The sequence below is a fragment of the Megalops cyprinoides genome, chromosome 1 (genome assembly GCF_013368585.1).
Source record: "Megalops cyprinoides isolate fMegCyp1 chromosome 1, fMegCyp1.pri, whole genome shotgun sequence".
NCBI lineage: Eukaryota > Metazoa > Chordata > Actinopteri > Elopiformes > Megalopidae > Megalops > Megalops cyprinoides.
In genome coordinates, this window is record NC_050583.1 from 46100003 (window position 1) to 46117356 (window position 17354).

Genomic DNA, 17354 nt, shown 5'->3' on the forward strand with positions numbered 1-17354 from the left:
TGGCCACTGGGATTCCCCAAAGCCAAAATAATGACCAAACAGCACAAACCTCAGCCCGTAATCCAAATAAACAGCTTGCTGAGATGCACTGATGAAAGGCTGGGCTTATCCTGGCTCACAGCTAAGAAAGGATAAAACGTTACAATTGACCACGTTTGGCACGAATTGTTCTGGCTAGCTTTGGCGCTTTCAGCGCTGTTCAGCAGCGCGCTAGTGCTGCCGTGCACTGTGTGATGGCGGTGCCTTCCCTCTGCGGAAGGGGTCCGCGGCATCGCCCCAAAAACGAGCTCTGGAACCCACGGAAGTCAGGGTTCAAAGACACGATCGGGGCTGTGCTGTCCAACCAGTGACAGCAGCTCAGAGAAACACGGTGTCTTATTCATGACATACCACCCAAACCACTGCCAATAGCATATTATCCTACCTACAAATTCAGTACATACTGTATCTGGCTCTGTAACATAGTAACAATCTTCTGCTATAAACACCTTACTACTAGAATACATCATCTAACAAATTACTACTAAAATATCCCTGTGCTGTAGCTGCTAGGGAGGGGAAACTCTACAACAGAGAGGATTCAACTCCAGAAATGATGGACGCCGAACAAAAAAAACACTGGCAAAAAAAAGGTATTTGTTTGAGTCTGCAGTATTGCATCATCTCCTGTTGTATCATGTGGGAAACTGCGCCCGGCTGGGGAGTGACACGCAAAAAAACAAAAACCTTTCCAATCAAGTATGAGGAATTCGCACAATGCAGCCATAAATGTGCAGTTGTCATGTTCCGGCGTTTTAGGAAACACTCATTTGAGATTAGTGAACAAATGAGATGCAGATGTGGAAGTGTCAGTCAGGCTCTGAAAATTAAAAAAAAAAAACCCAACTTTGAGCTGTCCCACACAGACCAGCTCTCTGGATCATTCCACCAAATATCTCTCCCTCCCCCCCTCGTTACCACGCTCCCCCTCCCTCGCTCTCTGTCTCCCGCCCTCCCGAATTCCAGCAGTCACAGAAAGAGTGGTGACCACACTGCAGGAGAGGTTGTTTAGAAGTCTCCTCAGAGAGAGGGAGGGAGAGAGAGTGGTCTTCCCCAGAACTTTCAGTGCATCTTACAGGGATGGGGGTGTGGGAATGAGGTGTGTGAGCACTACACTGTTCAGGTGAGACGCAGGGAGTGCAGGGAGTCCAAGGAGAGACCCCCCAACAGGCCAGCGAGAGCACGACCACCTGTCACCTCACATGTGAGGAAGGCACCGTACTTCTGTACTGTGACGTATTGTAAGACGGGCAGTGCGTTTCTGTATTGAGTTGTGCTGTGAGACAAAGGCAGCCTGAATCCTTTGAATCCTTATGTCCTGAAATATTACTGTAACTCAGATCAGACTGATACTACAATCATTACCGTAATGCTCAGACTGATGGGGCCTTTCTTTCTATAGGTTTCCTGCTTTGGCAATAATGTGGTAGACATACTGTATGATGCCACTAAAGGGCATGCACACACAGACACACACACACACACACACACACACACATACAGTGTGTCTAACTGCAGCCAGAAGGGTGAGGTTCTGAATGGTATGTATGGCCTGTGGCTCTAGGCCTGGTCCTCCTGCGGGTTCTTCCTGATAGCCAGGTGATAGGGGCGTGGCCCTGAATCACCTCCTCCATGTGTGGGTATTAAACATTCCGCTCTCTAGACTGCAAGGGGTGGGGGCGTAGATATCACCTCTCCAGGAGCACTGACCTAATCAAGCGGCCCTCACAAAGCATGCCCAGGCACACGATAATCCCAGAATCCATCTGTGAGAGCACATCTCTGATGATCTGCTGTGCTGATTCACCTCCCTGCAGACACAAATAGCTCTTTGTTTCTATCACTGTTCACGTGTTCTTACCTGTACCAGCACTATCACCTCAAGGGGCTCCATCTGGATCTGGATCTGAAAGGTTTATCTGAGCAGGAGGGAGGAATATGGAGAAAAAAGATGTTCCGATGGCCTGCGGGTTTCGCCTGTTAGCCCATTAGCCCGTTAGCCACATCTGAAGCCAAACACTGTTTCAGTTCTGCTTTGACATGCTTTGACTCTGGCCATCCCCAGAGCCGATTCACTTCTAGAAAAAAAGACACAAAATCTGTTCCTCTTCTGCAGTTACGAAATATTATATATAGAGATACAGAAGAAGTGTGAGCAGAAGGATATCTGAGAAAGTCTTTTATGCTTGTTTAGCACAGTTAACATCACATGATCCTGTGTAACAGACAGTAAGCTTCAGGTCAGGGAGAGCGTACAGGACTGTGTGCGTGTGAGTGCCTGTGTGCATGTGTGTGTGCATGTGTCCTTTCTCCAGGACTGGGGTGTTTGCGAACTGTAAGGAGCGGAGGTTCGAGTGTGAACAGGGCCAGGTGACCCTCCCACACGCGTGCCTGGGCAGGTAAAGCTCCCCACAGGTGTGCCTCCACATTCCAGCGCCCTCAGCCCTCAGCCCTCACCCCTCAGACTCTGATGGTTTATCTCGGCAAGAGCCAGGAATTCAGCGCTCAGAGGCCGGCAGCAAGCTTTAACAAAGGTTGGCAGTGCAAACATGTTTATCTGTAAGAAGAGGTACAGCAGATCGAGCCCGATGAGGAGATCCTCAATGTGCCTCCCCCCCAGGGCCATGTGAGGGCTGAACACAAGTGCCCCCCCCCCCCAAGCTATGACATGACTGGAAACTTTGATGAAAGGCATTATATAGCTGTGAGGTTCTAACACCTATTTGTGTGACATTCCCAAATCACAAAAAGATGTGTTTTTTAGGTCAGAATTTTTTGGCAGTGACATAGACATACTCCTCCCGTGCGCTTGTTAATCCGCCCCCCACCCCACCCCTATCTCCCCTGCTGGATGCCAGACCCATTCCCTTCAGATGTGCTGTGTATTTATATACCAGACTACAGGACACGGTCACCTCCGTGTCAGGGTCTCCATTGAGAGTCAGTGAGATTCAGAGTCAGAGTAAACTGTTAACGAGGACCACATGGACCAAGGACTACCGCAAGCGCAGAGAGAGATCGCTAAGCTAACCCCCCGCAGATGGAGACTGCCCTCCCCTCTGCTGCACAAACAGTGACATTAGAGGGGTGCTCCTTTCCAAACCTATCACCTGTCAGCTTTCACAGTATGGCACAAATTACCCAGACCACTGAGAGAGGTCAATTACACTTTACATTCAGGTTATCATTACTGGCCACATGCTGACAGGGGTATGGCCAGTTTTGCAGTGCATTCTGGGAGCTAGAGGTAGACAGGGCAAAATGAGGTGGAGTGCCACCATCGGTTTCAACTACAATTCAGTATCAACTACTATTCAAAACAGAGTCTCAATATTTCAGTTGATATAAAGTTTCAACCATTTCAGGACAGCTAACTGTGGATGTGATGGAGGCTCAAGTGGAGATAGAAGTAAAAATTTGCTTTGCTAAAACAATTGCAACCATACTGGGATTAGACCCAGCAACCTACTGGTTCAGCTCCATAACCACTGAGCCACGCCGGCAGCATCTGGTCACATTTTAAGGTGCACGGCAGCTCATCCATAATCTCTCTGCCATCACAGCACAGGCCAAAAAACTACCTGTTAAAAACGCTGCTCCAGGCACTGATGCAATCGGAGCCCAGCCCTGAATCTGCCTTCCAGCCATCTGCACAATGGAGATCCGACATCCCTCAACAAACACCACACTAGGGAGGCGCTCACCTGGAGTCACTTCCACCCACAGGGGTGCGGAGCATGCACTCACCGCCCAGCCTTCGAGGGTTGGTAATCGCAAAAGCAATAACGTCGCTGTGACAACAGCACCGAACCTGCTTTAGCGGATTACTGTTCGGGTGGAGGCACGCTTCAAAGACACACCTTCGCGTGTACAAGTATGCTAAACACTCTCAATGAGCTCTCTCTTATGCTAGTACATGACATGCCCTTCTTAAAGACAGACAATCCGTATTTAATTTCATGGTTTTCTGAACAGTCTCTAGAATTTACAGAGCTCACACAGGGCGAATGCAGTTTTTAAGAAACATGAAAAGTCTACTGATAACACTATCTCCACAGCAGATTTCATTCAAGACTTCAGCCACTGACATCACTGTGGGAGGTGTGGCCTTGAGCTGGTGGTCAGGACTATGTCCACGCAGAGTGGGTGTGGCTGGGAGCGGGTGGGCGGGACACTGCGCTGGCAGAGGCCTCAGTTTGACTGACTCACAGAGGGTGTAACTCTGCCCTCCAGCAAACTGAGCCTCAGCTTCTCCAGCTGAAACCCAGCTGTCTGCACAGGGGCAAAGGTCATCCTGGATACATGTGGCTGCCAAGCCCACAGACAGGGAGGAGGAGATACAGAGACAGGCTGAAGCGTGGGGGGGTGAGAAGGAGAGAAGAAAAAGAGTACAGACACAGAAAAGGGTGTGAGTGAGATGCTAGGACAGAGGAAGAGACAGATGCATGCTGGGACGGAGGGAGAGACAGATGCATGCTGGGACGGAGGGAGAGAGAAATGCATGCTGGGACAGACGGAGAGAGAGATGCATGCTGGGACAGACGGAGAAAGAGGGACAGGGACAGCAGGATGGAGGAAGGGGGGCAGGCTGGGACAGAGGCCCACATGGCATAACCGTGGTGAAAGCAGCAGGATCCTGAGAGACAGCTCTGTAAACAGACCCCTCCCCCCCCGGCCGCTCTCCACACTCTGTATCCACAGCTGTCAGGTCAGCAAGGACCCCCCCCCCCCGGGACAAAGAGCAACTGTGTCACCTGCCACCAGCCCCGCCCCCGGCACCGCTCACCAGACCCACCCACCAGCTCTCGTTATGAGAGTGGGTGTGTGAAGGGAGGGTGGAGGTGCAGCTAGCACATTCTAAAGGGGAGACTTATTTATAATTCATATTTCATAACTGCTGCTAATTATTCCCACAATGCAGCGCTGGTCTGCTTCTCAGCTCTTACTTGTTTGGGACAGGAAGTGACCTCACCAAGTGTGGCGGGTGTAATTAAAGTCAGAGGTGACCCTGATCCTGCACACCAGCCCCAGCATCATCCCTACTGCCATCAGCATTCTCCCATTTTCACGCCCTGCAGAGGACAGCCCCTAGGCCGGGCTCCAGAGGCACTTTCCTCAGAGCACACCAAATGAAAAAAACCTGTTTCAGAGCACATGTGGCTACGCAGTGACTGATCTGAGCACAGCAGAATACAGAGGCCACTGCTGCCTTCTCCCTTCCCCTCCCTTCTCTCTTTCCGGCTTTCTGATTGGGTGGGTGGGTAGTATGATGGAGTGTTTAGGGTCTAGACGTGAAGATGTGTATTTATTCATGAGACAATAACTCCCAGTCTTTGGTACAGACTTTGTTGCTACAGTGTTACCACAGTGACATTTTAGAACAAATGTATAGTTTGTACACCACAAAGGTCAAAGGTCATTGAGCACTAACATTCCAGGACTACACCGCCATGCAGATTATGTCAGGAACAAACATTAAGGTCTAGACAGTGGATGCGAACAGTTTGAGGTCTTCAACACAGACAAGATCTTGAGTCAGTTCCCTCAGTAGAGTGGATTTGTGGTAATGTGGTCAATCGTTACAGAGTGGTTTGTAGTCCAGAGTGGTGTGGTAGATCACTATAGAGGGATTGCAGTGTGTGGTAGTGTAGTTCATCTTTATTGAGGGTTTGTGGTGTGTGGTAATGTGGTGAGTTGTTATAGAAGGTTTGTGATGTGCGGTGCGTTGTCTTGTGGTCCGCGGTTGGAGTGGGTTTTGGGAAAAAGTATTTGAAAAAAAGCCCCAGGAAAAGCATTTACTTTGTTAGCAAGGGGTCACAACACATCACAGGTGCACACTTTTTGGTACCCTCTCCGATTTGGCACTTGCCGCTAATGTCAGCAGCCTCGCTTCCAGGTAAACCTGTAAAGGTGAGCCACTAACCGGAAAGGGAAGAGAGATGAACTGACCGAGGCATCTTCTCTTTATGGAGAGTTGCGTCTATTGGCTTGATGTAGCCTGGACGGGGAGACCAGGAGGTGGCATTAGGCAGAGAGTGAGGCAGGGAGCAGTGAGGTGAGGCACGGAACCGATGACATGTGCTCTCAGGGTCACTGTCCCAGACTGCGGGGGAAATGGAGGCATGCACCTAGGCCACAGGATGGGCGTTCTCCTCTGTCAGGATGAGACGGAGGCCTTTTTACTGCTTCCAGACCAGAGAACAGCTGCTGCCTCTCAGCAGAGAGTGTGTGTGTGTGTGTGTGTGTGTGTTTGTGGTGAGGAGTTGAGGGAGCTGCTGGAGAAATAGCAATACAGAGACAGACTAGAGTGGCTATAATTTATGGAGGTCACACACAAACACAGACTCATTCACACACACAAACACAAACACACACACAGTCACACACTTTCTCTCTCTCTCTCTCTGTCCCTCTCTCTCTGGCAGATGTGTGTAGGGTAGAGGGTGCAGGCTGATCTGCTGACTCTCGCTTTTATTTATTGGAGGGGAATTATTTGAGGATAACAATGGCGGGGCGGGGCCTCTGGCTCGGGGCGCAGTAACGCTGGCCGGGGGCTCCGCTGGAAGCTTCAGTATTCTCCCGCTCTCTGCTCCTGCTTGTTATCATTACGCCTGTTTTCTTTGTGTGTTTTCTGCTGTTTACTGTCCCATTGTCACGTGTCCCTGCCCCAGTGTGTGTGCGCTGTGCACAGAGACTGCTGTCACAGTTAAAACGCTTTGAGAGAAACACAAGACCGCAGTAACGAGTGTGCAGGTCGCTACGCCACGCCAGCATAAAGCCTGTTTGTTTCTGGCCTGTTTTTCATACACGTCAGTACAGCAAGCAGCAACGGGCTGTAGGCCATATCGCACATACATTAACTAAAGGTCATCAAAGAGTAAGAGAGATAACCAGGATACAGGCTAATGCAGGCCTAACCAGTATACAGACACTCCAGTGTGAAAATCACACATGGATGTCGAAGGTGTCCATTGCTGGACCTCAAAACCCCTAAATCAACTGATGAGCCAATGAATAATCTTTCTAATCCCAGCTCAGAATATATCATCATTAAAAAGGCAAAGAAATAAACACATAAAAAATAAACTTTGCCACAATGGCCATTATCTTCCCAGTCATATCAGTGAGAAAATATTAGATAAGCTGCTGGTTTCGTGAAAGATCTGGCAACCCCATCTGAGCCACGGTCAGTGCATTGGAGGCATGCAGAAATATCTGGCAGCCCGGCGTGGCTCCCGTCTGTTTCTGCTGGCTTAGTTAGAGGATCAGATGGCGTTAGCATTATTGAACCACCTGTCACTTCCTCCTTTCAGAGGGATTGGCAGAAAGAGCTCACCTCCACTACGAGGAGACAGAGAACACACACCTGCATCACCTTTACATATACATTCTGTCCCCGTTAAAGAACAGCATTCTCCTTTTCTCTCTCTCTCTCTCTTTCAGTCTCTCCCTCTCCCTCCCTCCCTTCCTCATTCTCCCCCCCTCTATCACTCTCTCCATACTCTCTCTTTCCCCCTCCCTACCCCTCTTTCTCTCGGTCTTCCTGAGCCCGCACTGCACTGTGGCAGTGACTCTGTGCTCTCCTTAGAGAGCCTCTGATCTTTGCTTTGAGCCATGAGGTGCACAGAGGGACACTAGAAACCCACGGTGAGCTTGGAGACAGAACACCTGGATGACAGAAACCAGAAACAGTCTGTGTCGTTAAACCCATCTCTGACCAGGTATGGACTTTTCTTTCTACGGTGTTCAGCTCTTATGCAGAAGGTTTAAGTGAGGCAGTGTGGTGCACAGAGAACATCCTCTCCTAAAGACCCCTGACCTCTGACCTCTGACCCTTGACCTACAGTGATCAACAACAGATACTCTATTTGCAGAGCAGATAATCAGCTCAGGGTGCTTCACACTTCTGTCTCCTATTGTTTAACCTGAAAGCCTTCTGATCAGCTGTCTCGGGTATTCTGATTTGCTGTCTACTGATGAATATTCATGAAGAGGCGCAACCAGAGGCAGATCAGGCATGCCTAACACAGGCAGTAGACAGGACTGGAGAAGGCCTAGCTGACAGACCCCTGTTTTATGGTCTCTGCCAGATATCCCAGCATGCAACTGGCAGCCCCACTGCTGCAAGTGACAGCTAAAGCCATGCTTACCTCAGAGTGAACGCAGGTGCCATACGCCACCTGTCCCCCTCACTCTAAACCACACCACGCTTGCGCAATGGCAGCAGCCAGGCTGCAGAGGAGCAGGCTGTGCGCATCGGCTGCGAGAGGCTGCTGCGAGTGTCACTTCATTGTGCTTTCATTGCTTAGCCTTATTAGCATCTCTACCTCATCATGTACCTGTATCTCACACCTCATCCGCTTACACAGCAGCTTGGGAGGAAGCACCGCAGCAGTGCCTCACCTGGGATTCCATCCTGCAGCCACAAAATCCAAGGCACCATGCCGTGTGGGCAGGGCCTGAGGTAAACAGATAACTGATAAATATATGATTAGCCAAACAGGCTAAAGTGTGAATCTCTTTAAACGGCGAGCTAGCTGTTGAACGAACGTCACTTGGTCCCACAGAGAGGAGCCACTCTGGCAAGCTATTCGCTTCCCTGTATTAAACAGCAAGGCAAAGTCGCCTGGTAATAGAATGATTGGCTAGCAGGTTACACACCACATTGGAGGACTGCCTTTCTGAGTGCCTCTGCTGCCAATGGGAAGCTCAGAAGGCAAAGAAATGAGTCAAACGCGACATGTTGGGGGAATTTCAAAATGAAAATAACTTTAATACTGTTAATTAAGGGGGTATTCCAAGCACGTTTTTTCGCTGTGTAAAATAGCACATCTTCTGACTAATCAATCCTAGTGTTTCACTTCCTCTTTAAACACTACATAGAGTACATTCTGTGCCTTAATTAATGGTCACTCATGCAAAACAAGCATTAAAAAAGATACAGCAACCAATAACATAGAGTAAAATACATTTTGACAGAGATGTTGGGCTGTTTATTTTTAAGAAAACTAAACTTTGGTTGCATTCTTAGAAGTAGCCACAAAACAGGAAACAAAACTGAAATCAGAGGGTACTTCCTATGAGGACAAAAAAGTGAAATAGTCAGCAAACAGGACAACAGCTACCAAAGGGAACGAAAAGATCAGTAACCACCTAGAGAAAAGCTGTTGTGTGTGGAGTGATCAGCTGGCTGATCTGCTGTTCCTCAGGCTTGTGTGTGTGGCTTTTCTCTGAATCGATGTGTCCCTCCCTGAGTGCAGCTAAGCACAGCTAAGCAGCACTGCACTGCCACGGGGGGGGGGGCAAAGCATCATCTCTGCGGCTCTGATGGGACTCTTTCACTTGCTTTTAGACATCCAGTCTGCCTAAGAATGTGCTGCTGTGTATCATCCGTCCATTCCTGAGGGAAACTTTGAGTACTGTTGAGGGTATTTTTAGGGTCTTTGGGTGGAAAAACCAGACAGAGTCTCTTTTGTCTATTAGTTATTCCATGGTTAGAACACCTTAACTTCTCCCTGCCTTTTCATGTTCTTATGTTGGAGATGTGTACAGTGAAAAAGCTTTTTTCCTGTTTCAACACAACACAGTTCTTATAAGCAAATAAAAAGAGACAGACCTCATTCTTGGAATGTCACAAAGGTCTCCAACTCATTTATCCAAGCTCTGCCCCTTCCCAGCATGCAGTGGGGGCTGGTGCTGGGAAACATGCAGCTCTGCGTCAGCCTCACAAGATGAGAACTAACCCCCGACCGCACCCCCCCCGCGCTCCCCGCTCTCCACCGCCCAACCACCTTGATTGATAATATCACCCACATGACGACTGGAGTGGGCCGAGGGTCACACAGTCACTGACCCGTCCCACACATGCAGACACGTGACCTCTGTTCAAGCACTGAGGCACCAGCCAAGCTCTTCTGGGCTGACAGAGACACCCCGTCATTTCAGCAAAGACAGCAGAATCACCCTACATTTTTTGGGCAGAATCGCTGAACATTTTCAGTGTTTTCCATGACGGCAGCTTCCCTGAGGAAGCACATGTTCACCCACAACAGGCAGCATGCACAAACCTCTGTCACACACACACACACTCACTCACACATCTGGATCTGACGTCATGCCTCTGAATCTCCTCCATGGCTGTGTGAAATGAGATGGAATGTTCTATTTCTGCCCTGTGAAAGATCTTTGCCGCATCTGGAAAGCTTAGAAAGCTACAGGACACAGACATCCCTGATACAAGGTGAGTCCAGCCATGGTAATGAAAATCAGATCATTTTCTCTGACAGCTGGCAGCTTCTCTTAGGAGATGTACCAAACCAGCCCTAGCTACAGGACCAACTCATGTCTTTGCAGTGTGCAACTCAGCTACAGATACACCTCATCTCTTTGCAGCATGTGGCCCAGCTACAGGAACAGCTCCTCTTTTTACAGCATGTGGCTTGGCTACAGGTACAGGTCGTCTCCTTACAGCATGTGGCTTGGCTACAGGAACAGCTCCTCTCTTGACAGTATACGGACCCGTTACAGACACAGATTATTTTTTACAGAATGTTGTCCGGGTACAGAAACAGCTTGTCGTTCCACAATGTTGCTGGAAGTTTCCATTATACCACTTATCCTCTGTTATTATTATTACGTGCCTGGCAGATTTTCTCATCCAGGGTGGCTTACATAGCTTACATTTTTGTGAATGAGTCATTAGCTGGATGTGCATGTGTACCACTTTAGCAGGGTACTGCAGCATTTACACTTGAAAATATTTTATTCTGTTTATTTTAGGCCTAAGCGTTATCATCCTGACTGCAGGAAGACCAGAGGCGACTTCTGACCCCACCAGCAGGGAAAAAAGTCAGCTGTTCTCCTCTGAGAGATCGAATCGTCAACACTGGACAGCTGATTCAGTTTTGTTGTTTTACTGATTGTGAGATTTCTGAGAGGCTTTTGACTTCACTCCATTTTTCCTCCAGCTCTATAGAGTCCCAGAGGGCCGTGCAGCTGGCAGCACGTCACGTGATCTGCTCTAACCCAATCAAGTCACAGAGTTCCAACAGAGCAGGCCCCTGGTCGGCACTCCCAACCTGTAAACACTCCGAAACATTCCCAGCAGTTTCCCTCCAGCCCAAAGAGCTTAAAACAGACCCACATGCTGCTGCTGTAAGGTGTGGGCCCTTTTGTGTTTCTGTTCAGGCAGGGCTGGCCACAGTGCCCAGCCAAACCCAAGGGACACTACAGGCCTGTTTCACAGAGAGCTGACTGAGTTCTGCACTCTGCTCACTTTTCCCACTGCAAACACTCCCCCAGCACATCCAGCCAACAAACATTAATACCTCCTTACACTGCTTTGCCGTTTACGACAATCTGACAGCACTGCCCGTAACATCAAAGAAACACTGACTGCTACAGCATAAAGACTGGGTGTAGTTTTACCTCAACTCCGGTACTTGCACTTGAGAAAGAAAGACAAGCTGTGGGCTCTGACCACAGTTGTCTCCTTTCCTTCAGGGACAGAGACAGGGAGCCCTAAGCCTGTCTGTTCAGCTGTTTGCCCCCTAACCATGCGGGAACCCCCACTCCCACAGGGGGGACTCCCACAATGACCTGGTCTTCCTTCTGCTGCCCAGCACGTGAAAGACCACAGCTCTAACCCCACACACCACTGCTATCCAACTTCTTCTCAAATCTACAGCAGTGTGTCCCAACAATCAGCATGGAGCAGCAGGGCTACACACTCACACACATGATCACGCACACACACACACACCAACAGAGAGCACAGGAGAGGGCAGGACAGCTGCCATCCCCTCAGACAGACACACAGCTCCACTGTCACCCTATACTGACACAGGACACCAGAGGTAATCCATATAAATAATTCACCTCTTCCAGGTGCTGCTGTCAGCCACTCTGACATAGAGGGACACACTCTTACAGTGCAAAAGGAAATTACCTCAGTAAATGCACCGTGCATGGCCTGACCATTTCCACATCATATTTCTCTCCCACTCCCCTTGATTAAAAAAAACAGGCCTACAGAAAACACTTGGCTGTGCTCCACCTCTCTGTGCCCTTGGCTGTAGAGAATCATGATATAAATATCAAAGACATGCATGCACTACACCAGAAAGGGTGTTTGGGTATGTGGGAGTATATGTGTGTGTTGGAGTACGGGTAGGCTGTCAGACTGTTGAAAAAATGATTGTGGCAGAGCTTGTAACACAGAGCAGTCAGACAGGACAGTGGAACATAATATCACTCCCAGATAATCTGGTGGCAGCCTGGCCTTCACTGCAGCCAGTGCTGGCAACATTTCAGGCCTGGAACCAAATCTGCGCCGATGGCAAATACACAGCACATTACTCAGAGTGCTCCGTTACAAATCCAAGCAGGGAATTACTCAGAGCGCCCCATTACAAATCCAAACAGCATATCACAGAGAGCGGCCCTTTACCAAATCCATACAGTACATTACATAGAGCGGCGCTATACGAAATCCACACAGCTCCTGCACACCCTGGCCACATGCTCCCAGGTTAAATTCCTGATAATCAGTCTATTGTTCTGACTGATGTGATCATGAATAGCACTGCAATTCCACAAAAATGTGCAACTAAGGATTATGATATTGTGATGTCCTTACCCACACACACTGAATCATCTTGGTTCTGTAATTCACACATTTGGAGGAGGGACAGAGCCACACGTGATTTAGCACTACGATGGAGCTCTGCAGAGAGTCTGTGAAACACCCACTTAGCCCTCTGTAATTTGAGGGTTTGTTTCTGAAGGAGTATTATCTCAAATTGTAGGACAGGCTGTGCCTTGCAAGGTTGTGATTATGCACTTGTACCACTGAGTCAATGGGGGCCAGGCTATTCACGGATTAAACTTTACTATGTTTACTCCTTATTTGACACCGGGCCGCACAAAAGGTAGTACTTTGTCTCTGAGATGAACGAAGCGCGCGCGCCCTTACACGGTACTAAGTACGCGCGTGGCAGCAAGAGTCCCGTCAAATGACCCGCGGCGCGCTCTGTCAGCCCCGCGCGCTCTCTGCTCGCGCTTCCTAAAGACTGACAACAAATGACTTCTAACAAATGACCTGCAACGCGATCCATCAGAGAGCGCCGGCACCGCTTCCCATTTCCATGCATTTAGCTGAAGTGGCAGCAGCGATTCAGTAATTATTCATCGCTCAACCAGCTACGCGCACACGCTGCTTATAATCAATTTCACTATCATTCTGACTGCGCCGGGGGACACTGTTGACATTGCGTTGAACTTCTCACAAGTTTAAACAAGTCATATCGTTTTCAATATCAGTCCCGAAACTAACATGTCGCAATATCTCCATCTTTTATTTATCATCTTGGTTCTTTTGAAAAAGCACAGTAAAGTAGCTATGTGGTTTCGAGTACTCAGTTCAATGTTCAATGAAAGTAAAAGCAGATGACAAACGGTGATAAAAACTAACTCACTAAATACTATTACTTACAGCAGACACCTAGACAGACAGATAACGCTAGGTAAACAGATAACTTAGATAGCATTACAGCTCTTGAAACGCCGAGTATCATTAAATGGCTAGCTAATCAAATGAAACTATAGTTGACAGCACGAACTTGAGAGCAATTCAGTTATCAAAACGTACTAGTGTAAAGTTTGGCCGAGCCCAGCAAAGCGATATATGTTCAGAGTGAGTCAGGTAAGACAGTCTAGCAAGCAACATGGATAGTTTTTTTACACCGTACGTTATGTGTCAAGTTGCCAATTAATGACATTCTACCAATGCAACAACTGGCAAACCTGCACCAGTGGGTGATGCGATCTGAACGCCATCATGTTAAAAAGACGTTTTGTGGATCTAGTATCAACAGCTGATAAAGTTTACCGTAACTCCGCAGCTAGCGAAAGCTCACTGGAGGCAGCCAGTTAACGGTTCAGCTCCAGATAACATCTACCGGGCGCATTTGCTTACCAGTTCGGTTCGCGATCTTTATCTCCGGGGCAGATAATTAATCTTCACTGTGCGGATCGCGTCTTCGGTGAGCTGACAAACTTCCACAGTTGCCCTGATGCTCCAGCGTAAATGTCCACAAATGATGAGCAAACTCGCTCTGCAGCAGTCAGCTAATTAACTAGACAGCCTGCCACATGAGATTGAACAACCAGCACTTCCCGGGGGTTAATAGCAACATTTTGTGCGGTAAAAGCGCGTATATGGTTAGTAAAGACTGTCGTATCCACGGCGATCCGCCCCTGCCGCTGTCATCCCGCAGGAAGCCCCCGCTGGCTGGGAGTTTCTCTCCACGCTGACATCAACACCACCGCCCTCCCAACACGGGGGCCTTGCCTTCGAGCTGCCACGGTTTGTGCCTGATCAAAAACACACACACTCCGCCATCCTGGAACGGGGGCCTTCTGTACTGACCGCCCCGGTCTATGCCTGACCAAAAGCGCACTCTGCTCTCACAGGACGGGGACCTTCTCTGCGGGTTGCCCCGGTCCGTGCCTGACCAAAAATGTACTCTGCTCTCCCAGGACGCGGACTTTCTGCGCTGGCTGCCCCGGTTTATGCCTGATAAAGGCACACTCTGGAGTCCCAGGACGGGGACCTTCTTCGTGGGATGCCCGGTCTATTCCTGATCAAAAACGCACTCCGCCCTTCCAGCACGGGGACCTTATTCGCTGGCTGCCTGGTCTATGCCTGATCAAAAAGGCACTCTGCCTCCTCTGTGCAGAGTAGGAGCGGCGGGTGCTAAGCAACCGACAATAACACCCATTTGGAGAAACACGCTCTGGCGTTATAAAACAGTTATTACTCTTCAGTGTCGACAGATCATGTTAACAAACTGACCCACTCTTTTCTTGGAAATAATCAGTGCCTCTGTGTTCAATGACCACTGTATAGAGACAGTAATAGTAGTAGAAAGAATGTTTTAACAGGAGAGCAATGTGTTTTGATGAGAATACTCCATAGTGAACTTTGAATCTTTCCAGCTTGATGTAGCATTTAAGGAGCTGGGTTTTTATTCAAAGACTGCAGGTTCACATCCCAGGCATTGTCACTGACATTAATATGTAAAATGTAGCTAACCTTTTTATAAATGTAACCTTGTGTAAATCACACTGGGTGAAGGTGTCTGTCAAGAAAAGTAATAATGAGATCAAAATGTTAATTCTGACAGGCAAGGTCAAATGGTAGATCTATATTCATTACCACATGTTGTCTGTCTTTTTTTTTTTCTTTTTCTTTTTTTTCCAGATGCGCAGACACACACACTAACACACACACGCATGCAGGGTACATGGTAAATGCTTCATAAGTACACTGTGTGATGGCTCTGAATCAGTCCTACTGTATGTTATTACGTGTCCAGAGGCATCAGTGAGGTGGTGGTGAAAGGGTGGATGGTTTCCTGGGTCTTATGATTGTACAAAAACAGGAGGCTGTGCTCTGTATTCTCTGAATACATTGCACATGACAACACAGTACTTAACAGAAAATGACAACAGTGCATAACAGGAAATGACAACAGCAAATGATAGCACAAACACATATCACGTTCGAATAGACATGTTAGCTATTTTAGTAGATAGAATTTCCATATAACCAAAGCGTAAAGCTTGTGACAGCGGTACTCATGTTTGGCTTAAAGTTTGACAAAGGGATCACACCTGGCCATGGGACGAGGTTTTTGACACCCAATTTGGGGATCATAAAGAGGGAGAAGAAAGCGGGGAGATGGGGTGGAGGAGCGGAGTCATGAACAGCTGACAGGATAAGGAGGTGGTAGATGGGGGTTGTTATAGTCATGCATGGGAGCAGTGTGTACATGTTTGACTAAATTGCATAGGGCTTCTCTCAAAATTCTCCCCCGAATCTTCATCTGGAACTTCAGTTAACCATTTAAACTGAGATCAGATCACTATTTTGAATGGATGACCCTGCACAGGATGTTGTGTAGTTTCCAGCAGCTTCATTATTGTAGCGGTGAGAGAGTGGAATACCCGTATGCACTCTGGGATTGCTGCTACAGCACATTGTCTCAGTAACTGCATTATGACTGACTTCTGTACTTGTGCATGTCTATCTGTCTTATCATGCGCACTGTGTTAACTCACTTTCAAAGAGAGCCTCTGCTCGATGCCTACATGTAATGGAAACTCAACACCTGACATTTAGGCCACGGTTTTGCTTTTGCCTACTGCCATGAAGAGAAGCCACATAGGCAGGAGCTGCTCCTTCCATGTGATTTTTGTGGTAAGATAATCAAGGGCTTGAGGCCTCAAAGAGCAGTGAATTTGTCTGCGCTAAAATAACACGTCACAAAACACTTTGCTCCTGTAAACATCTTAGAGAGGAAATGGATAATCTTTTCATTATTTACTTCATTATTTCATTCTATGTTTTGCACATCAAAAAATGTGTGCATGTGCATGTGCAAGCATATGTGAGTGTATATCTGTGCCCACATATATATGTGAATGTGTGTGCATGTGCATGTGTATTTGTCTCTGTACGTGTGTGTATGGTGTATGTGTTACTAGGTGATTGAAGGAGTGTTGCATGCATACCCTTCCTCAGGATCCAGCGTTATTTCCTCAGCCCATGAACAAAGGCAGGAAGGGAAGAGGCAGAAGGTCTGCCTCTCTCACTGCATTTAGTGTCTTTCATACACACACACATACCCTGTTGGGGACCCGGCACTTTATGCAGACTTTTTGTTCACATATTCACTCAACATCTTGCACCAATTGACATAATCCTTTCTCCAAAGGTTTCAGCATTGTGATAACTCATGCACAACATTACAGAAACATTGTGAGATGATGATAGCATCAGTATAGCCTTATACAAACGCTGTGAGCTGTGCATGTGGAATCCCCGGGGAAACGGTTGGCCGAAATTATTCAGCCTCCCTCTCATTGAGTACTATAGCTACATCTCTCATGCAGCATGAATTGTTTCTGGGAACACTACTGGTGAATCATTCACTGCGTCATTAGCATATGAAAAGCGTGTATTGTCCACTCCCACAAGAACATTTTTAAATGAAACCATGACCGCATTCACTCGTGTCCTTTGCGTCAAATGACCAAGCACTTGTTGTTTCACATTTGAGATAATGTTGCACTTTGTGTGGACTGTGAATATGTCACCATACAGTAGATATTGGTGATGCGCAAAGTAAGCTTTTGGAAATCCCCTAGCTTACAGAGCTCTTATTTTAGGGTTGTGGGCAACACAACAGTGAGAGAGATTCATGCCTCTGTCTTTCATAGACATTCTTACTGAATAAGAATGTGGCTTAAAT

The 17354-nt window shown here is 47.9% G+C and overlaps 1 protein-coding gene across 1 annotated transcript in view; it reads right to left on the minus strand.

Annotated features, from left to right (window-relative positions):
• LOC118775612 (dynamin binding protein) overlaps positions 1-14397 on the minus strand; it is a 56198-nt gene extending 41801 nt beyond the window's left edge. The window contains exon 1 of the mRNA XM_036525611.1: positions 14015-14397. The gene's annotated coding sequence lies outside the window, so the exon portion shown is untranslated. The remainder of the gene's footprint in view (positions 1-14014) is intronic.
• Between the last annotated feature and the right edge of the window lie 2957 nt (positions 14398-17354).